The following is a 23,812-nucleotide window of genomic DNA, read 5'->3' as shown; positions in this document are numbered from 1 at the left end:
AAGCTACGGAGTCACAGAGGAGAGCGCAGCAAGAGGGGCGCAGAGAGCAAAGTGGAGAGATCCCCGCACAGAGGATCAGTGCTGACCAGCACTCACCAGCCCAAGAGGCTTGTCTGCTCACCCGCCGGGGCGGGCGGAGGCTGGGAGCTGAGGCTCGGGCTTAGGAGGTCAGACCCCAGGGAGAGGACTGCGGTTGGCTGCGTGAACACAGCCTGAAGGGGGCTACTGCACCACAGCCAGCCGGGAGGGAGTCTGGGAAAATGTTTGGAACTACCTAAGAGGCAACAGATCATTGTTTCGGAGTGCGTGAGGAGTAGGGGTTCAGAGCACTGCCTAAATGAACTCCAGAGATGGGCACGAGGTGCACTGATAACCAGAGACAGGCATGAAACGCTAAGGCTGCTGCAGCCACCAAGAATCCTGTGTGCAAGCACAGGTCACTCTCCACACCTCCCCTCCCGGGAGCCTGTGCAGCCCGCCACTGCCAGGGACCCACGATCCAGGGACAACTTCCCCAAGAAAACACACGGCGCGCCTCAGGCTGGTGCAACGTCATGTCTGCCTCTGCTGCTGCAGGCTCGCCCGCATCCATACCCCTCCCTCCCCCAGGCCTGAGTGAGCCAGAGCCCCCAAATCCGCTGCTCCTTTAACCCCTTCCTGTCTGAGTGAAGAACAGACACCCTCAGGAGACCTACACGCAGAGGTGGGTCCGAATCCAAAGCTGAACCCCAGGAGCTGTGCGAACAAAGAAGAGAAAAGGGAAATCTCTCCCAGCAGCCTCAGGAGCAGCGGATTAAATCTCCACAATCAACATGATATACCCTTTATCTGTGGAACACCTGAATAGGTAACGAATCATCCCAAATTGAGGAGGTGGACTTTGGGAGCAACTGTAGACTTGGGGTTTGCTTTCTGCATCTAATTTGTTTCTGGTTTTATGTTTATCTTAGTTTAGTATTTAGAGTTTATTACCATTGGTAGATTTGTTTATTGATTTGGTGCCTCTCTTCCTCTTTTTTAAACATATATATTTTTTTTCCTTTTTCTCGTTCTGTGAGTGGTATGTGTAGGCTTCTTTGTGTGATTCTGTCTGTATGGGTTGGCTTTTACCATTTGTCCTAGGGTTCTGTCTGTCCATTTTTGTTTTTTTTAAGTATAGCTTTTAGACCTTCTTATCATTGGTGGATTTGTTATTGGTTTGGTTGCTCTCCTCTTTATTACTTTTTAATACTTTTTATTTTAATAATGTATTTCTTTATTTTTTATTTTAATAACTTTATTTTATTTTTAAATTTTTTTCTCCCTTTTCTTCTGAGCCTTGTGGCTGACAAGGTCTTGGTGCTCTGGCCGGGGGTCAGGCCTTAGCCTCTGAGGTGGGAGAGCCAACTTCAGGACACCGGTCTACCTGAACCCTCATGGCCCCACGTAATATCAGTCAGCAAGAGTGCTCCCAGAGATCTTCATCCCAATGTTAAGACCCAGCACCACCCAACGACCAGCAGGCTCCAGTGCTGGACACCCCAAACCAAACTACTAGCAAGAGACGAACACAACCCCACCCGTTAGCAGAGAAGCTGCATAAAATCACAGTAAGTTCACAGGCACCTCCAAGAACCCCACCACAGTGCTGCCCACCTGAAAGACAAGATCCTGTCTCAGCCACCAGAACACAGGCACCAGTTCCCTCTAACAGGAAGCCTGCACATCCCACTGAACCCACCTTACCCACTGGGAGCAGACACCAAAAACAATGGGAACTACGAACCTGAAGCCTGCAAAAAGGAGACACCAAACACAGTAAGTTAAACAAAATGAGAAGACAGAGAAATATGCAGCAGATGAAGAAGCAAGATAAAAACCCACCAGACCAAACAAAGGAAGAGGAAATAGGCAGTCTACCTGAAAAAGAACTCAGAGTAATGATAGTAAAGATGATCCAAAATCTTGGAAATAGAATGGAGAAAATACAAGAAATGTTTAACAAGGACCTAGAAGAAATACAGAGCAAACAAACAACGATGAACAACACAATAAATGAAATCAAAAATTCTCTAGAAGAAATCAATAGCAGAATAACTAAGGCAGAAGAATGGATAAGTGACCTGGAAGATAAAATAGTGGCAATAACTATCACAGAGCAGAAAAAAGAAAAAATGAAAAGAACTGAGGACCATCTCAGAGACCTCTGGGACAATATTAAATGCACCAACATTCAAATTACAGGGGTCCCAGAAGCAGCAGAGAAAAAGAAAGGGACTGAGAAAATATTTGAAGAGATTACAGTTGAAAACTCCCCTAACATGGGAAAGGAAAGAGTCAATCAAGTCCAAGAAGCACAGAGTCCCATACAAGATAAATCCATGGAGAAACAAGCCAAGACATAATCAAACTATCAAAACTAAATGCAGGGCTTCCCTGGTGGCGCAGTGGTTGAGAGTCCACCTGCTGATGCAGGGGACACGGGTTCGTGCCCTGGGCTGGGAAGATCCCACACGCCGCTGAGCGGCTAGGTCTGTGAGCCATGGCTTCTGAGCCTGCGCGTCCGGAGCCTGTGCTCCACAACAGGAGAGGCCACAACAGTGAGAGGCCTGCGTACCGCAAAAAAAAAAAAAAAAAAAAAATTAAATGCAAAGAAAAAATATTAAAAGCAGCAAGGGAAAAGCAACAAATAACATACAAGGGAATCCCCATAAGGTTAACAGCTGATCTTTCAGCAGAAACTCTGCAAGCCATAAGGGTGTGGCAGGACATATTTAAAGTGATGAAAGGGAAAAACCTAAAACCAAGATTACTCTACCCAGCAAGGATCTCATTCAGGTTCGAGGGAGAAATTAAAACCTTTACAGACAAGCAAAGGCTAAGAGAATTCAGCACCACAAAACAAGCTTTACAACAAATGCTAAAGGAACTTCTCTAGGCAGGAAATACAAGAGAAGGAAAAGACCTACAATAACAAACCCAAAACAATTAAGAAACTAGTAATAGAAACATACATATCGATAATTACCTTAAATATAAATGGATTAAATGCTCCAACCAAAAGACACAGACTGGCAGAATGGATACAAAAACAAGACCCATATATATGCTGCCTGCAAGAGACCCACTTTAGACCTAGGGACACATACAGACTGAAAGTGAGGGAATCGAAAAAGATATTCCATGCAAATGGAAATCAAGAGAAAGCTGGAGTAGGAATTCTCATTTCAGACAAAATAGACTTTAAAACAAAGACTATCACAAGAGACAAAGAGGGACACTACATAATGATCAAGGGATCAATCCAAGAAGAAGATATAACAATTGTAAATATTTATGTACCGAACATAGGAGCACCTCAATACATAAGGCAAATGCTAACAGCCATAAAAGGGGACATAAACAGCAACACAATAATAGTAGGGGACTTTAACACCCCACATTCACCAATGGAGAGATAATCCCAAATGAAAATAAATAAGGAAACAGAAGCTTTAAATGACCCATTAAACAAGATGGACTTAACTGATATTTATAGGACATTCCATCCAGAAACAACAGAATACACTTTATTCTCAAGTGCTCATGGAACATTCTCCAGGACAGATCATATCTTGCGTCACAAATGAAGGCATGGTAAATTTAAGAAGATTGAAATTGCATCAAGTATCTCTTCCGACCACAATGCTATGAGACTAGATATCAATTACAGGAAAAAATCTGTAAAAATTACAAACACATGGAGGCGAAACCAAATGCTGCTAAACAACCAAGAGATCACTGAAGACATCAAAGAGGAAATCAAAAAATACCTAGAAACAAATGAGAATGAAAACACGACAACCCAAACCTATGGGATGCAGCAAAAGCAGTTCTACGAGGGAAGTTTATAACAATACAATCCTACCTCAAGAAACAAGAAAAATCTCAAATAAACAACCTAACCTTATTCCTAAAGCAATTAAAGAGAGAGAAAAAAAAAACCAAAGTTAGCAGAAGAAATCATAAAGATCAGGTAAGAAATAAATTAAAAAGAAATGAAGAAAACAATAAAAAAGATCAATAAAACTAAAAGCTGGTTCCTTGAAAAGATTAACAAAATTGATAAACCATTAGCCAGACTAACCAAGAAAAAAAGGGAGAAGACTCAAATTAATAGAATTAGAAATGAAAAAGAAGTAACAACTGACACTGCAGAAATACACAGAATCACAACAGATTTCTACAAGCAACTATATGTCAATAAAATGGACAACCTGGAAGAAATGGACAAATTGTTAGAAAAGCACAAACTTCCGAGACTGAACCAGGAGGAAATAGAAAATATAAACAGACCAATTGCAAGCACTGAAATTGAGACTGTGATAAAAAAAATTGTCCAATAAACAAAAGCCCAGGATGAGATGGCTTCACAGGAGAATTCTATCAAACATTTAGAAAAGAGTTAACACCTATCCTTCTCAAAATCTTCCAAAATAAAGCAGAGGGAGGAACACTCCCAAACACATTTTACGAGACCATCATCACCCTGATACCAAAACCAGACAAAGATGTCACATAAAAAGAAAACGACGTGCCAATATCAGTGATGAACATAGACGCAAAAATCCTCAACAAAATATTAGCAAACAGAATTCAACAGCACATTAAAAGGATCATACACCATGATCAAGCAGGGTTTATCCCAGGAATGCAAGCGTTCTTCAATATATGCAAATAAATCAATGTGATACACCATATTAATAAATTAAAGGATAAAAACCATAGGATCATCTCAATAGGTGCAGAAAAAGCATTCGACAAAATTCAACACCCATTTATGATAAAAACTCTCCAGAAAGTAGGCATAGAGGGAACTTACCTCAACATAATAAAGGCCATATATGACAAACCCACAGCCAACATTGTTCTCAATGCTGAAAAACTGGAACCATTTCCACTAAGATCAGGAACAAGACAAGGTTGCCCACTCTCACCACTACTATTCAACATAGTTTTGGAAGTTTTAGCCACAGCAATCAGAGAAGAAGAAGAAATAAAAGGAATCCAAAAAGAAGTAAAACTGTTATGGTGGGCTGCCCTGGTGGCGCAATGGTTGAGAGTCCGCCTGCCGATGCAGGGGACACGGGTTCGTGCCCCAGTCCGGGAAGAGCCCACATGCCGCGGAGCAGCTAGGCCCGTGAGCCATGGCCGCTGAGCCTGCGTGTCCGGAGCCTGTGCTACACAACGGGAGAGGCCAGAACAGTGAGAGGCCCGTGTACCACAAAAAAAAAAAAGTAAAATAAAATAAACTGTTATGGCTTTCAGATAACATGATACTATACATAGAGAATCCTAAAGATGCTACCAGAAAACTACTAGAGCTAATCAATGAATTTGATAAAGTAGCAGGATACAAAATTAATGCACAGAAATCTCTTACGGGACTTCCCTGGTGGCACAGTGGTTAAGAATCTGTCTGCCAATGCAGGGGACATGGGTTCGAGCCCTGGTTCGGGAAGATCCCATATGCCGTGGAGCAACTAAGCCCGTCTGCCACAACTACAGAGCCTGTGCTCTAGAACCCACGAGCCACAACTACTGAGCCCATGTGCCACAACTACTGAAGTCCGAGCCCCTAGACCCATGCTCCACAACAAGAGAAGCCACTGCAATGAGAAGCCCGCACACCACAACGAAGAGTAGCCCCCACTCACCACAACTGGAGAAAGCCCACGCGTAGCAAAGAAGACCCAATGCAGAGAAAAATAAATTAATTTTAGAAAAATAATAACTATCTTTAAAAAGAAATCTCTTGCATTCCTATACACTAATGATGAGAAATCTGAAGGAGAAATTAAGGAAACACTCCCATTTTACCCTTGCAATGAAACTAATAAAATACCTAGGAATAAACCTACCTAAGTAGACAAATGACCTGTATGCAGAAAACTATATGACACTGATGAAAAAAATTAAAGACGATACAAACAGATAGAGAGATATACCATGTTCTTGGATTGGAAGAATCAACATTGTGAAAATGACTCTACTACCCAAAGCAGTCTACAGATTCACTGCAATCCCTATCAAACTACCAATGGCATTTTTCACAGAACTAGAAAAAAAATTTCACAATTTGTATGGAAACACAAAAGACCCCGAATAGCCAAAGCAATCTTGAGGAAAAAAGCAGAGCTGGAGGAATCAGGCTCCCTGACTTCAGACTATATTACAAAGCTACAGTAATCAAGACAATATGGTACTGGCACAAAAACAGAAATATGGAACAGGATAGAAGGCCCAGAAATAAACCCACGCACATATGGTCACCTTATCTTTGATAAAGGAGGCAAGAATATACAATGGAGAAAAGACAGCCTCTTCAATAAGTGGTGCTGGGAAAACTGGACAGCTACATGTAAAAGAAGGAAATTAGAACACTCCCTAACACTATACACAAAAATAAACTCAAAATGGATTGAAGACCTAAATGTAAGGCCAGAAACTATCAAACTCTTAGAGGAAAACTTAGGCAGAACACTCTATGACATAAATCACAGCAAGATCCTTTTTGACCCACCTCCTAGAGAAATGGAAATAAAAACAAAAATAAACAAATGGGACCTAATGAAACTTAAAAGCTTTTGCACAGAAAAGGAAACCATAAACAAGATGAAAAGACAACTTTCAGAATGGGAGAAAATATTTGCAAACGAAGCAACTGACAAAGGATTAATCTCCAAAATATACAAGCAGCTCACGCAGCTCAATACCCAAAAAACAAACAAACCAATACAAAAATGGGCAGAAGACCTAAACAGACATTTCTCCAAAGAAGATATACAGATTGCCAAGAAACACATGAAAGGATGCTTAACATCACTAATCATTAGAGAAATGCAAATCAAAACTACAATGAGGTACCACCTCACACCAGTCAGAATGGCCATCATCAAAAAATCTACAAACAATAAATGCTGGAGAGGGTGTGGAGAAAAGGGAACCCTCTTGCACTGTTGGTGGGAACGTAAATTGATACAGCTACTATGGAGAACAGTAAGGAACCTCCATTCCTTAAAAAACTAAAAATTGAACTACCATATGACCTAGCAATCCCACTACTGGGCATATACCCTGAGAAAACCATAATTCAAAGAGTCATGTACCACAATGTTCATTGCAGCTCTATTTACAATTGCCAGGACATGGAAGCAACCTAAGTGTCCATCGACAGATGAATGGATAAAGAAGATGTGGCACATATATACAACAGAATATTACTCAGCCATAAAAAGAAACAAAATTGAGTTATTTGTAGTGAGGTGGATGGACCTAGAGTCTGTCATACAGAGTGAAGTAAGTCAGAAAGAGAAAAACAAATATCGTATGCTGACACATATATATGGAATCTAAAAAAAAAAAAAAAAAACTAGTTCTGAAGAACCTAGGGGCAGGACAGAAATAAAGAATCAGATTTAGAGAATGGACTTGAGGACACAGGGAGGAGGAAGGGTAAGCTGCGGCGAAGTGAGAGAGTGGCATGGACATATATACACTAACAAATGTAAAATAGATAGCTAGTGGGAAGCAGCCACATAGCACAGGGAGATCAGCTCCGTGCTTTGTTTCCACCTAGAGTGGTAGAAGAGGGAGTGTGGGAGGGAGACGCAAGAGGGAGGGGATATGAGGATATATGTATATGTATAGCTGATTGACTTCGTTATAAAGCAGAAACTAACACAACATTGTAAAGCAATTATACTCTAATAAGGATGTTTTAAAAAAAAAAGACTGACAGCTTAATGCAGTTTTTGGTATTTTATCACTGGTGATTCATTTCTTTGCCTAGAGAAGTCGTTTGCAACTTGTAGAATTCCCTTTAAAAATACAAATATCTCTGCGAAGGATTATTTCTCATGTCTATATGGAATCAGGTTAGTGGGAACCAGCTGACAGCCAGCCTTTGCTGGGACAAAACATCATAGTAGTGCCTGATTGACTGATTCATATGGTGAGGGGAGATAGGGAGACAGCTCAGAAAAAGGAGGGAGCAGGGAATTTAATTACACAGTCAAGAGTTGTTTCTAGAAGGGGAAATATTATAGATTCAATGTTTGTGTCCCCCCAGAATTCATGTTGAAAAAACCCTCATCTCCAATTTTATAGTATCTGCAGGTGGGGTCTTTGGTATGTATGTAATTAGGTCATGAGGATGGAACCCCTGATGGAATTAGTGCCCTTATTAGAAGACACAGGCAAGAGCTCTCTCTCTCTCCCCCCCCCCACCCTCCCTCTCTCTCTCCCTCTCTCCCTCTGCTCTTAGCCATGTGAGGACATCAAGAAGACATTCATCTGCAAATCTGGAAGAGAGTTATCACCAAAATCTGACCATGTTGGCGCCCTGATCTCAGATTTTCCAGGCTCCAGAACTGTGAGAAAATAATTCCTGTTGTTTAAGCTACCCTATTTATGATATTCTACTATAGCAGTTGGGACTGACTGAGACAGAACACAATGCATTTCTAAGTGTATTCTCTAGCAACCTTCAGAGAACAAAAGTTACCAACATTTTTCAAAGCCTCAGGGCATTTCTAAAATTTCTGTTGGAGTTGGCCTTGCCCTGGATGGCCTAGGTCTGTACTTCTCATGGCCTTTTCTCTGATTTGCATCTTGGATGCTCCTCCAGAAAGCCTTGTTTTCAGAAATAAGCCCTCCTAGCCTAGCCTTGGCTATGCTTCAATTAATTCCAATAAGATCTAACATGTATTTATCAACTCTCTACTCTGAAGAGGGCACCAAGTAAAGGATTGGGAGCAGAAAGGGGACAAACCATGCTCAACCTGTGCTCTCTACAGTCTCTTCCAGGAGAAAAGATAATTGAGCATTCTAGTTCAGAAAAGTCTGAGTCTTTCTCCAAGGGACTTAAAACAACCATTCTGTGGTGATCAGATTCTCCTGCTGATCATTTCTTTACTAAAGAATCCATGTGTCAGTGCATTAATCAGCGATTGTTTCAAAACAATGCTGCATGACCATCTTCAAATCTCATTGGCCTATAACAACAAACATTAATTTTTCTCCTTCACTGGTTTGCAGGTAGGGTGGGATTCAACTGATCTCACCTGGGCTCTGCTAGGCTTGGATGTGGACTAAGGATAGAGTTCAGGTATGTTCCATGTAGTTCATCATTCTCTGTGAACCAGAGCTATCCAGAACATGTTATTCCATGGCAGATACCAGAAATACAAGAGGCCAAGTCAAACAACCCAAGCACATCCATAGCCCCTGCTATATATATCATATATACTAGTTCCACTGATTAAAGCCATGCTTAACATCAATGGGGCACATATTCCTACTCTAATGGGAGGTACACAGAAGTCATTATAGGGGAGGAGAAAAGAGTTAAGATCAATACTCCATCTGCAAGTCAGTAATAACTAATTTACTGTTTGTGACAACTTCCCGAAACCTCAAACGCCCCTGACACAGCAGGGCCTCCAGGGTCCAAGACATGAGACAGAATCAACTGGCCAATCAGTTACACTTCCCTTCCATTGTGGCCTAGCACAACGATTGCCCATTGTAACCAGGAAGCAGCTGCAGACACAAAGGGAAACATCCTTCATTGTGTCTCCCTGACTTTGTTCCAGGTCCCAGTAGAATGCAAACCAGAATCCCAGGCAGCCTTGGCACTGGACAAAGGTGAATCATCTCTGTAGCAAGTCTGGAAACCAGAGAGAACAGAGTAATAGGGTCAAATATCATGGGGCCATACCTCCTTGTCAACCACCATCACTATCCTCAGAGGTTGTGGTGTCCTGGCCCTCAGGAGCAGCTGTGGTCACCCAGTCTTCACGATCAAAGCCTTATATTAATAACTGCCATTTTCGGAGGAGCTTACTACATGCCAGGCACTATGTTCAAGCTTTTATTTTGATATACTCTTCTGAAGACCCTGCGGGATGGGTATTAATAACCCCTCTTTACAGATGAGGTTCAAAAACGTAAGATAATTCTCTCAAGGCTACACAACATAAGGCCTGACATGGCAGAAGCATAAACATAAATGAGACAGAGGCCATGTGGCTGGACCCTAGCTCTTCTGTTAAACAACATCCAAGGAATTATTTCTAATTCTAGGGTCTCAGTTCTACCATCTGTAAGTTACCACCATGAAACTGAAAGAGGGCTAACAGTGAATTGGGTAAGAGCTTTGTGCAGAACTCTGTGTCCCTAGGAGAACACACAGGAGTCTTTCGCCTATGACTTCAAATCCTACCTTATCTCTGATGGTCTATCTTCAGAACAGCATCTCTGAGCTACAGCAAAGCTCAGTGGCAAGAAGTCTAGAGAGGAAAGCCTAGAGCAGAAGGGGAGAAATGCTCTCTTGGGTCTGACTCTAAGTTTCCTATCCTTAGTGGCTCAGTGTGGCTTCCCCAGACTCCTTCCCACCAGGCTGTTCTATGGCAGTCTGTTCTAGGAGGAAGAAGACTGCCCACCCTCTGCTGACTGATTTGTAAGAGTGCCTCTGGCCCACGTGAGTAATGCAGCAGGAGTTGCCTCAGTCACACTGCCACTGAGGGAGAAATACACTGCCACTTTTCTCAGTTATACCAGACAGAGCTCCCCAGCCAAGTTGTCCCTGCCCCTCAGAGCTCAGGGAGCCAACTCCTGCAAGAATAGGGGACTTAGAAGAGACAGGGGTTTGAATGGCTAGACCAGATAGAGCCCTGATCCTCTCCAAGGGCCTCCTTTCCAGTCCTGTTGGATTACTCAGAGGGAGGCCCCACATCCATTACATTCGGAATCCCTGTGTTCCTTTGGTAGACAACCTCCAAGGGTACCTGGAGCAATAAAGCTATCATGAAACCACTATCTCTGCCCTCCGATGTTAATCCTGCTGATACCATGTTTTTAGCCAATGCTGGAGAATGGAGCTGGTTGTTGATGAAAGTGAGAGGACAAGTCTTCCTGAGAAGGACCCAGAAGGTCCTCAGTAGACAAGGAGAACAAAAAGGTGAGCCAGATCCCAGGCCAGGTCAGGCCTGTATCCAGAGAATGGCTCCCTCCTCTGAGCTCATTCCGTATTCTGTGTACCATGTAGAAGGACCGACACGTGTAAGAGGAAGGAAGGGAGCTATGGGCGCAGCTAGGAGACCTTCTCTTTGGTAAAGGGCTTCAACCACAGCTGCCAGCATCCATGTAATTGAAGAAGATATTGGGGGCAGCCTAGGCTCCTGTGCAACTCCTCCTTCAGTGTATTTTCTGTGATAAAATGGGATTTAGGCCAGAGAGAGCCCCAGAAGTTTCCTTCTTCACCAAGTCCTCATAATAGGTTATTTGACTTTGGAAAACAAAATAAAAGAGATGAAAACACTTGACCCAAACTTTCTGGAACAGTGAACAGCTCTTTCTGTCGGCACTCTGGCTGATATTCTTAATAAGTTTGAAAAAAAAGGCATTTTGGCGGTCTTTTTCATGCCTTCTGTTTCTTCAGCTCCAGGAACCCTCGGCTGGTGAAGTGTCCTGCCTGGGGTGCATGCAGCTCCCACACTCTCCACAGCACAGCTCATGTCACACCATATTGTTACTCCCCCTGGTTTCCTCCCCCTCAAGGAAAGAATGTTTTCAGTTTTGTATATTCTGGCTGATGAGAGTTCACTAGGTTTACTGAATAATAAATACATAAAGTTCCACTTTCTCTGATGCTCCTACATGTCTCCCTACTCTACTACATGCCTCAGAGATCTCCTCCTCTTCTTTGCATTTTGGGGCTCAAAAGATAGTAGCCTGGCACTGGGCTCAGATTTAGTCCTCCCAGGTGAAGGGTTCAGCAACTCAAAGGCAGGGGCCATATTGGACAAGTCTCTGTACCCCAAACCCCAGCACCTCCAACAAAACAGGACTCAAAGCGTCAGACAGCCTTGCCTCACTGATGTGCAGCTGGTGGTGACATCATGGCTGCATGCACACCAGTTCTCCAGCTCACCTGAGAATACTGAGCACCAAGGTCAGGATCACAAATACTGTCTCCTGCTCTGAATCAAAGCAACACAAGTTCCCTACAAATGCTCTAATCCTATCCTTTCCATTTCTTTGCAGGTGACTCCAGGGGAAGGCCAGAGTGTCCCTCATGCAGGGAGAGCAGGGAGGAGGAATGGTGAGTGTTCGTGGTAGAGTCAATCCCTGCTCTCCAGGGAAGGAAGCTGCAGTGCCTAGGAAACCAGTGAGCTCAGCATGAACCATGAAGCTCAGCATTTGGACTACGAGGCACAGCTGCCCCCACTCTACCTCACCCCCACCTGCCAGATCACGCAGTACCTTGAGCTGCTGGGCTCACTGACATCTCCCCGGAACGCACTAAGGCCCAGAGGGAACTGGAGGGAAAGAGGAGAAAAGAAGTTCCTCATGCTATTATCTAACTAACATTCTAAGGGTCCTCATGTCAGGAATCCATAAAAGTACCTACCCTTGCACAGACAAGGTTTCCTCTTTATGGAATCAATTCATCAGCAGGCGTTCTCTGTCAACTAAATGAAGCAGATGGAGCCCTCTGAGCCAAAGTCCCAGCCTTCACAAAGTGCCCTATTTGGATGGGGAGGCAAGACTCAGAAGCAGCTGAGGACCATACTGTGGACGAATAGAGCCAAAGTCCCTTTGAGCCAAAGTCCTTTGAGCCAAAGTCCCAGCCTTCACAAAGTGCCCTATTTGGATGGCGAGGCAAGACTCAGAAACAGCTGAGGACCGTACTGTGGACGAATAGACTGTACACGTAACACAGGCCTTCAGAGCAGCAGGAATTCACATGAAGGAGAGAGTTCACCTGCGACGATAAGTTCCTAAAGGTGACAAAGCCTGAGCTGGCTCCCAAATGAGAGAGACATCAATTTAAGCAGAGAGAAGGCTCAGAGAATTTTAAGTTGAAACACCACATAAGCATGGATTTCATGGTAAGATATGCAAACTGTAAATTTTCAGCAATGGCAGAATGGGCCATTCAATCCCATTGTATAAAATGATGCTGTCTCCTTAGGCTTGATATTAGTTTAAAATAAAATAAAACCATTTCCCGCTTGATTACAGTTAGAATCAGAGAAGGATTTTCGGTCTGACCCTCAGTAGTGTTTAAAATAGTGGAAAAGAGCAGATAAGGCATTGAATAAAATAAATGTTTCCAATCTCAATCCAGTTACTGCTGAATGCAGCAGCGGATTGGAAAGGTAGGTCGCCTCCGGCATTCTCAGCCATAAGAAATGTAACGATGGATGAAAATGGATAAAATCAAGATGCTCTGATAGAATAGGGAGGCTTCAGTATCTCAGAAAATTAGGATCCTTGTAACCAATTTTACAATGGCTGGATTATAGCTAAATAGGATTTTAAGTCTACTGTAAATGAAAGAAAATCTAATTTAACTGGGCCACATCATTTTTACTGAAATGCGATAAATGCTAATTTCCTTGCCGGGCACCAGTGACTTGGTTCGTGACAGCTGTTTGCAAGGTGCTCAAGCCTGACCAATCTCAAGTTGGCCTTTTCCAGTCTTAAGGTTGAGCCAGGAATCCACACGTTCAGGATGAGGTGGGCAATTAAGGGAAGCAATCAAAGTTTTACCTACTTTGCTCCAGAGCCTCATCTCTATGTGCCCAAGGTCATCTGGCCACTTTTACGAACCACCTCTCTTTACCAACATTAGCCTGACCAGAGCTGCAAGATAGTATGCCAAACACCTGATTTTAACAATTCCCCCATTTGCTTTTTTAATTATCCCTGTCTATGTTCTAAGCAAAGTAAAAAATATCCCCCAAAATATCCAAAGGCATTGTTTTCATATACACAAGAGACAGAAAAGGACAGGCCAGCATGGCAGACAGTGAGCAGTGAGCGTGGCTGGCGCACAAGATACCAGATGAAAAGCAATAGCATGTGTGTATATTACTGAAGCGTCCCCAACATTCCAATTCCAGAGTCATTCTTTCCTTTAATATTCAAATAAAATCATTAGAGTCCCTGTTTTGTTTCCCTACCATACAGTTCCCTGGGAACGTAAACACATGGTTGCTGCTTGTCCCCAAGGCAACTGCAAACCATGACTGACAATAGATCGTAGTACTTAACGAACTTTCCTGAATGCTTGAAGATGTCACAATAAATTACAACACTGAAAAAGAAAACTTAAAACTTAACTTACTTAAAACTTAAGTACTCCTAAAACCTACTAGCTATAACACATTCCAAACCTTTACTGACTCTTTCCCTCCTTAGCCCTGGCCCTGTTAGTGCGGTCGGTCTACCCTTGCTCATAGCAGTTCCTTCCACTGACTTGTCTGTGCCAATTTCCTGGGCCCCCAGTGCCTGTCCCCCAAACCATCTAATAATGATAATCATGTTCATAACTATAGCTAATTTTTTCTGAGCACTTCCATATGACACTGTTTTAGGCCCTTTATCTGCATTAATTCATTCAATTCTCCTAATAGCCTTATGAGACGGGTTATATTATATACATATTTTATAGCTAAGAAAGATAAAGCACACGTAGATTAATTATCCAAAGTCTAGAGAACTGGTACATGGTGGAGGTTATAATTCCAACCCAGAAGTCTGACTCTAGAGAGAATGATCTGAACTTTCATATACTGCATATCCAAAGAATAACCTCTATACCCAAGGAAGACCTGGTTCATCTGAATATACAAGGCAGTTCAGTGAGCACCCCGTGATGCTTAGCCTTATGTGTCAACTTAGCTAGGCTATGGTGCCCAGTTGTTTGGGTAAACAGCAGTCTAGATGTCTCTGTAAAGACATTTTTTTAGATATACACTGTAAGAAAATCATTAAATCAATGAATGAGTAAATAATAAGTAAATAACTAAATAACAAGTAAATAATTAAATTGGTAAAATCAATAAATAACTCAGTAGACTTTGAGTAAATGAAGCACCAAACTACCCTTTATAACATGGGGGCCTCATCTAAGCACAGAAGGCCTTAAGAACAAAGTGAGGTTCCCTGAAACAGAAGAAATTCTACCCAAAACTGCAACATAGATTGCATCACATACTTAAAATTTACTGAGAAAGTAGATCCTAAGTATTCTCACCACAGAGAAAGAAAAAAAAAAAGGTGTGTCCACTGAGGTGATGGATGTGTTAAGTTGATCGTGATATTTCACAATGTATACATATGTCAAATCATCACACTGTACATTTTAAATGTCACAATTTGTCAATTATACCTCAGTAAAGCTGGAAAAAATTAATATAGGTGTGTGTGTATGTGTGTGTGTGTGAGAGAGAGAAAATTTTTTTAAAAAGAGGACTGCAGCATAGAAACCCTGCCTGAGTTTCCAGCCTGCTATGCTGTGGAATTAGGACTCAAGACTTGCAACATCAACTCTTAGCTGAATTTCCAGCCCACCAACCTGCCCCACAAATTTCAGACTTGCCAGCCTCTACAATTGAGTGAGTCAATTCCTAGAAGGCTAGGTGTAGATCTACAGCTTCTAATTGGCTTAGGTCTTTCAAGACTAAAATCTTGCTTCTATGGGATGCCAATCCAAGCCCAATTTTCACATTTGATTGTACTGAAAGAAACCCTCCCCAGACAGGATAGAGGCAGGAATAAAAGGGGTGAGGGAGAAATGAAGTCCAACCTTCCATACCCTTCCCCAGTGGAACTTTCACTAAGGGGAAGATGACCCATACTCCTTCCATCCAGAGAGAATCCTGGGCAACACTCTGATTCACAAGTGAGGCAACCTCTGTTACATCCAGAGGGGTTTTCTCAAGGCACATCCAGCTCACATAGTGCCCACTGTGAGGACGTGTTACTTGCTTCTCTATTTTGAACACTGCTATGACCTACCTGAATGTTTGTGTCCCCCCCAAATTCATGTTGAAACCCTAACCCCCTAAGGTGATGGTAATAGTAGGTGAGACCTTTGGGAGGTGATTAGGTCCTAAGAGTGGAGCCCTTATGAATGAGATTAGCACTCTTATTAGAGATCCCACAGAGCTCCCTAGCCCCTTCCCCCATGTGAGGATATAATGAGAAGCCTGTGACCCCAAAAAAGGCTTTCACAAAACTCTGCTAGCACCCTGTTCTCGGATTTCTACTTCCAGAATTGTGAGAGATTTCTGTTGTTTATAAGCCACCCAGTCTGTGGTATTTTGTCATAACAGCCCAAAGACAGTCACCAAGATCTCCTTATGCTTGGTGGCAATCACCACATCCTGCCCAATGCCATTAGCCACATCATTCAGCTCAGAGGCTGAGGCATGGGAACTGACATCTGCTGAGTAGAGTCCAGTGGCCTACCCATAAGGGGTTAAATATGCCACTCACATTTGGGAAAACCTTATGTCTCCACTCCCAGATTTTGTTAGTCCCTCACCTTTTTCCAGTTCACTCTCCAATTCCCACTCTCAGCCATCAAGGACAAAGACATACACCCCTCCCCCACTCTCTGAATACACTCCCACTCACTCATTCCGCTCCAGCCCACTGGCCTTGCTGGTGTTCTTCAAAGAGCCAAGAAAGCTGCTTTCTGCCTGAGGACCTTTGTGGTCACTTGTTTCCTCCACCCAGAATGATTTTCTCAGGGTGTTTCATGCCACACTTCTTCCTTTTGCTAAAACTTCAGCCCAATTGTCACCTTCTCAGATAGGCCTTCCCTATCTAAAAGAACATCTCCCCCTATTCTCTTAGCCTGCTTTTGTTTTCTTTATAGCACTTTGACTAGGGAAAACTGAAATAGAATACGTGTTTGTATATAAATATATATGTATATGTGTATGTTTTATTGTCCACAGAACCCCACTAGGATGAAAGCTTCAGGAGACCAGCAGCTCATTGTCTCTTCTGCTCTCTTTTTCCTCCAAATCTAAAAAAGCGCTTGCCATATAGTAGTATATTCAGTTAAATACCTTAAATGATACATTTTATATGATTTAATTAAAGGGTTCAGCTTTTTTCCCTTCCAAATAAGGGAACCAGTATTCCTATTGTTTGCTACAAAATGAACCATCACTTACCTATTGGTTTTGTACTGCTGACTTTGTCATATGCCAAGTTCCCATATTTAAGGTACTAGATTTTGAAAAGGTAGGTTGAAATTATCATTGGAAATATAAATAATCTGAATAAAAATCTTTAAATCTAGTACCTTAACAATTAAGGTACTTTCTGTGGTGTATTTTTTAAAACTTCCCTATGTGATTCCCATGTGTCCTCTTACCTCTACCCCACATGAAGAACTATTGCTCTAGCTATTTAGCACCTCATGTGGGCTCAGCACTGGAAGATAAAGAAATGGTGTAAGGCATAGATTTTGCCCTTGAATCACTTACTGTCTCAGTGGGGAGACAAAACATGTACTGGAGTCCATCAGAATATTAAGTACTAAATTTTCCAGGAAATTATACACATGGAAGAGTATTAAGATAAACGCGGTAGGAGACAATCAGAAACAAAGAACAGCTTGGTCGTGTGTGAAGGATTCATTGTGACTATTAGACCTGATTTTTATAATAGACAATAAATAAATGGAATTCTGCCCTGTCCCTCTGGGAAGAAGGTTTAAACTGGCAGTTTCCTCCACTCACCACACAGTTGTTTTTTTGTTTTGTTTTTTTTCTAGTTAGGTATCTGCAAGTGAAAAATGAACCACATTGATGGGACAAGCAAAAATTATGTAAGAGCTTCGAATTACTCATTTACTTAAAATTAAATGGCTATGACACAACTGCCTGAAGTGAAGCACGTGGTGGATCTGGTACTCAATCCATCCCACGTGTGTGTGCCTATGTGTATGTGCACGAGCCTATATGTGTTTTATCTTCTTAGAATACATTACAATGGAGCACCAGACTCCCCCTCCCCAGGCTGGCCATGGAAACTCTGTCCCAAACAGAAACTCTTGAGTAGTGTAGTGGTTCTTTTCCAGGTGCTTTAGGTGATTTCTGTTTTAAAATCATGCAGCATTTCTGGCAGCATAGACTTTCAAAAAACGTAGCACTATATTTGTACCCACCCCCACCCCTCAGCAACTGTATGAGATCCTTGAATTTGCATTTTTGCATTAGACTCATTTCTGGTTCCATGTCTTTCTTATTTTTTTCTCCTTTAAAAATATATTACCGGGCTTCCCTGGCGGCGCAGTGGTTGAGAGTCCGCCTGCCGATGCAGGGGACACGGGTTCGTGCCCCGGCCCGGGAGGATCCCACATGCCAAGGAGACGCTGGGCCCGTGAGCCATGGCCGCTGAGCCTGTGCATCTGGAGCCTATGCTCCGCAACGGGAGAGGCCACAACAGTGAGAGGCCCACGTACCGCAAAAAAAAAAAAAAAAAAAAATTTACCTACTTTAAGTCCACACTGCAACAAGGCAGGAGCAAATAAATATATATTAATTTCTAGCATCTCCCAAGCGGTTCTCAGTGTGTGGGCTTGGGAACAGCAGCAGCGGCATCACCTGAGGACTTGTTAAAACTGCAAAAACTCAAGCTCCACCTCAGACATACTGAATTAGCAACTTTGAAAACAGGGTTCAATAATTTATATTATAATTAGGCTTTCCATTGATTCTGATGCAGGCTAAATGTGAGAGCCACTGTCCTAAAAGATGATCAACTTACCAGTGCTGCTGGAGTCATGAGAGAGGATCTGAAAATGAGAGTACCCAGGGCTTAAAGGGTGGGTTGACCTTGGATCAGAAGATTTGGTCATCTGAACACTTCTGAAAATTTCACCCTACCATGTGACTTCCAATGATTATATTGCAAACCATTCCCCAGATATCCCTCAAGTTCTGTTGAAATGTCAGCTTTTAACTGAGGCCATTGGTGTAAGTTATTTTCACTGAGAACTGAGACAACATTTCTAGAACTGCAGCAAAGCATCCAAGTTTTCCGTGGTTAATAGAAAACCTGACAATTCAGATGAGCAGTTTTCAATCTTATCAGACCTAATGCCCCTTTTACTATCCTGAAATGAAATTCAAAGACAATATACCTTTCCTGTGCACAATTTTAAAATAATAAAGTGTCTTATTGGTAATATAAAAGAGAAATAAAAAGAAAGCAATTTATAATAAAATAACATATATTTTAATAAATGAATGCTTGGGCATGCTTACCGCAAAATGCATAAAACATTCAGATGGTTGCCCCATGAATGAAACCTCTACGAATACAAATCTGTGCAGGAGTACTATACTGGCAATTCAATTATTATAAGCAGCATAGCTGTCAGTGATGGGCTTTTCCAAAATGGTGAACCAACACTCGGTAAAATTCCAAACAAAAAAGAATACAATTTTTTCTCAATTTACACAGTGGTTACACCCCTGGAGAATTCAGTACAGAGAAAAATGGTATAAAAATAAACTTTGTTTTTATACAAAGAGTGGAGTTTGCGTCTAGGCTCAAATGATTATGAACATGTCTTCCATTTACCTGAATATCTGGTGGATCACTCAAAACTCACATGAGACAGAGGATTATTCATTGTGAAGGACTGTACTACATATTGCAGGACATCTAGTATAACTGGTTCATGTCTAGAAAGCGTCAGTGATTCTGCCAATCATTACGATAACCAAAAGTGACCCCCATAAATTTCCGAAACACCCCTTAGCAGGTAGTAATGCAACCAATGATCTAGACAAAAATCTGTCTGAATATTCATTCACCTATCACTTACTCAACAAATTACATACTTAATGTGTTTCCAGCATGGTGCTTGCTAAGTGATAGGACTACATAGCTTACATTCTATTAGGAGACATGTAGTATATACAATCATCAAGAGACCACAAGGCAGTGCATAATCAATGTTATACTTAAAAGAGGTATAAGAAGCTGCAGGAGTTAATGGAATGAGCACATCACTTCTGTGGGGAATCAAGGAAGACATCACAAAAAAAAATACACTTTGACTGGACATTGAAGAATGAGCAGATATAATAAGCAAATAGAGGCAGTGAAGGGCATTCTAGGAAGAGGTGATGGTTTGAGAAAAAATATTTGAAGCATGTGTGGGAAAGATTCAATCAGAATCTCAGATTTCTCAAGCAAGGACTCTGTTGTTTCTGACTTCCTGTTGAAGGTTCCTTAAAGTCCTATGGCCTTCTCTTTTCTTATTATTGACAAAGAGGCATCATAAACCTACCTATCTTTCAGACCCCAGTAATGTGTATTGCTCGGGTTCCATATACCCCCTTTCTTGTTCGTCTGCCCAAAGAAGGCTTAACAGAACAATCATGTTTTCAGGTACCTTCTAGTGACACATAGATTTCAATTACCCCAAGGATGCAGACCTTGCATCGCAGAGGCCATCTAGCCCCTACAGGAAGGGAACATCTAGGGCATCATTTCTTCACATTTTCCCTATCACTTCAATTTGTTGAAATCTTACATATCCTGTAGGATACCTTTTCCTTTAAGCATCCTATGCCTCTAAGGGAATGTAACTCTCCTTACTCTAATCTTCCAGAGCCCCCTGCTTGCTCTTCACATTCTGTACCACACACTTGGTTATCTGTGTGAATGGCTTACTCCCTACTCTCTCCTTATAGGGAGACCCAAAAGAACAGAGCCCGTGTGTAATCATGTCTAAGTTGACACATTTGTGAGTTTTAACAAGTGGTGTCAGGGCTCTATCCTAGACCACAGCAAACTGGCATGAAAGACTCTACTTATCACAGGAAGCCAGATGAACTTTACAGTATCCAATAAAGGAAGAAGCCAGGAGAGTTTCTGAACCCAAGGGAATCACAAGTGGGGTTGGTAGCATGGGTTCGAGAACCAGAATTCTGTCAATCTACTCAGGAGCAAAAAGCTAGCCCATCCCTGTAAGAAACTGCTGCTCAGATAAATTTTCCACTTTCCTATGGGCCAAAAGAATAGGTCTGTCACTTTCCAGGGTTTTTAAAGCAAATTTTAATTTTTTTTTAAAGGACAGGGGAGCCAAAATATGAGGTGATACCAGAAGTGGGAATTTAAGGGCTCATCTGAACATACATACCCAAAAGGGCCACTAGGCAATCAGTGTGTTCAGGGAAATGCCACCTGACTCTGGTCTACTCTGTGAAAGGACGGCATGTGTCTCAACCAGGGTGACCAAAGATAGGCAGTAGGCTGAACTCACGAGCCACTGTTGGGTAAGACATCATGTCCTAGTCATCTTTGTGACTCTCCATATCTGGCCTTAAAGAAATGCTCACCAAAATGATTGCTGAGAACCGACAAAGCAAATTTCTCAATGCAACAACAAGCTGCACTAAGATTCTATAAATCTCCGTGGCAAATATATGTAGAAGAGGGATGTGACCTTAAAATAATTTTTATGGATTATTTTTATGGTTTTATGATTTAATTTTTTCAAATGAGAATATACCCCCCTTTTTTTTAACTAAAGCAATGGATATTTTTTATTTTAATAAATCCAAAAGATACTGATACATAGAGAGAAGGAAATACAAATCCCCAGAAATCCCATACCTCAGATATAATGATCATTAACACTTTTATGCTACTTCTATGCATTACTATGTACCTATATGTTTTAATACCTATACATATATACTTTACAAATGGAGTTATTCTCTACATTTTATAAAACTGACTTTCTTAATATAACAATATATTACAGGCATGTTTCCATGTAGTTACATAAATAATTAACTTATTTTGGGACAGTTTCACAGAATTTCATTGTATGGATATAACACAATTCATTTAACCAATCCCTGTGGATAGATGTTTAGGTAATTTTCACTTTTAGTTAGTATAAGTATTGCTGCAAATGAAATTTTTTGCATAAATCTCTGCACACTTGCGCAGTTATTTCTTTAGGATTCATTTGTAGAAATAGATTGCTGGGTAAAAAGTTATGGACATTTTAAATATTATTGCACAGTGCCAAATTGCCCTCCAAAAACTGTATAATTTATATTTTCACAAGAAAAGCTGAGATGTCTACTTGCTTATAACCTTACCAATAGTGGATATTATCAAGCCTTTAAATCTTTATTAATATGAAAGAAAAAAGCTATATCTCGTTGTTTTAAAGTACATCTTTGATTATGGAGCTTTTTATTTTTTCATTTGTTTATTGGCTTTTTGTACTATAGTAAATTATGTTTACATGTACTTTGCCCATTTTTTCTCAAATTGTTCATCTTCTTTCTATTGATTTGTAAGAATTCTTTACACATTTAAAATACTAACTCATTGCATGCCATATTAACTCTATGGTGTTCCCACTCGTTCCTTGCATGTAGCAAATATTGGTTGATTGAATGAATGAATGTTACAATGTGTCAGACAGAAAGTCTAAACCTCATGAAGTCAAATTTGTGTTCTTTTCCTTTGTAGTTTCTGGCCCTGGTGCCTTTTCCACTGACTAGAAGGAAATTTTCTCTTAATAATATATTATATTAAAAATATATATTTAATCTTTAATTCAGCTGGGCTTTCTTATGTGTAAAATGTAAGATAGAGATCCAACTTAAATTTCTTGCTAATACAGGCCAATTGCTCCAGGATCTTTGACTGAATAATCAAGATTTTCTCCGATTAGAAGTGCTGACTTCATCATACGTAAAATTCTAACATAAACTAGACTCTGCTTATGAATTTTCTCTTCTCTTCCATTTATCTACTTATTTCTTTGCCAGTACCACATTATTCCCATTACATTTACCTCATAGCATCCTTTGATATCTATTAATAGTAGGGTATATCCCCCCAGTCTTTTCCCCCCAATTTCCTGACCATCATTATTTACTTTTTTTCTTCCAGATGAAAGCATGAATCAATTGGTCAATATTTTTAAATTTGTACTTTGGATTGAATCAGCATTAAATTTATGGGCTATTTTGGACAAAACTGACATTTTACAGTAGTCTTCTACTGTAGAGCATACATAAATCAAAAAGCAACTCCCAAAATTACTTTATACAGCTCTGAGTGTATTCTTCATTTTAAAGCTAATTACAATAGAGTCTAATTACTATTATCACTAAATTATTATATTCATTTGATATCAAAGATTGAATATTATAAATAAATTAATTCTGCATTGACATTTGTTTCAAGTTATTGGATGACAGCTTTGCTAAAATATGACATCTAGTTGAAGACAAATCCTCTAATAATTAAAATATTTGTGATCCCCATAGTAGATAAGACTTCTTCCCCATCAAAGTGAGGTCATGATGGGATCTACACTTTCAAGTACAGATGATCGTAGTAATGGTGATGATAGTTAATATTATAGAGTTCTTGCAGATTTACAGGAGGCAAAAGTTAGAGTGTGATCTGATTAGCTTGCTCAGTCTTTCTAGAAAAAAATGAGGCTTATAGGAAATGTTGCCAATATCTAGGGGAACAATGTTGGGGTTTTTGGCATTTCTATATGGTCCAAAGTGAGACCCACCCTACAATCCTTTTATTCCTCTCCTGTCTAATAAGCATCCAGATATTGAGAAAAATGAAAGTCTCTAAAATATAAATTGAAACCTACCACATAAAAATCTATACCCTATTGTAGTTAAAAATCCTACTGGAGAGACAAGTCTTGGGCACTAGAATTGAGAGACTTGTCACATTTCTCACTTTAAGATTCTGCTGAAGTATCCAATAATCTCTCCATTGCCAGTTTTTTATCTGCAACAAACAGGGGAAAAGTATATGACCAAGTGCCAAGTTTTATGGCACAGTCTTCAAGCTCTGCATAGCTCTAGGAAAGGATAAGTAGGGACACAGACATGCAAAGTTCTAGCAGCAAAAATAAATAAGGCAAATATGTGAGAAGTAGCTTCTGGTTGGGGAGTAATAGAAGGTA

This window comes from Grampus griseus (genome assembly GCF_964374135.1).
Source record: "Grampus griseus genome assembly, chromosome: 15".
In the NCBI taxonomy this organism is placed as follows: domain Eukaryota; kingdom Metazoa; phylum Chordata; class Mammalia; order Artiodactyla; family Delphinidae; genus Grampus; species Grampus griseus.
This window is presented reverse-complemented; position numbering follows the sequence as displayed.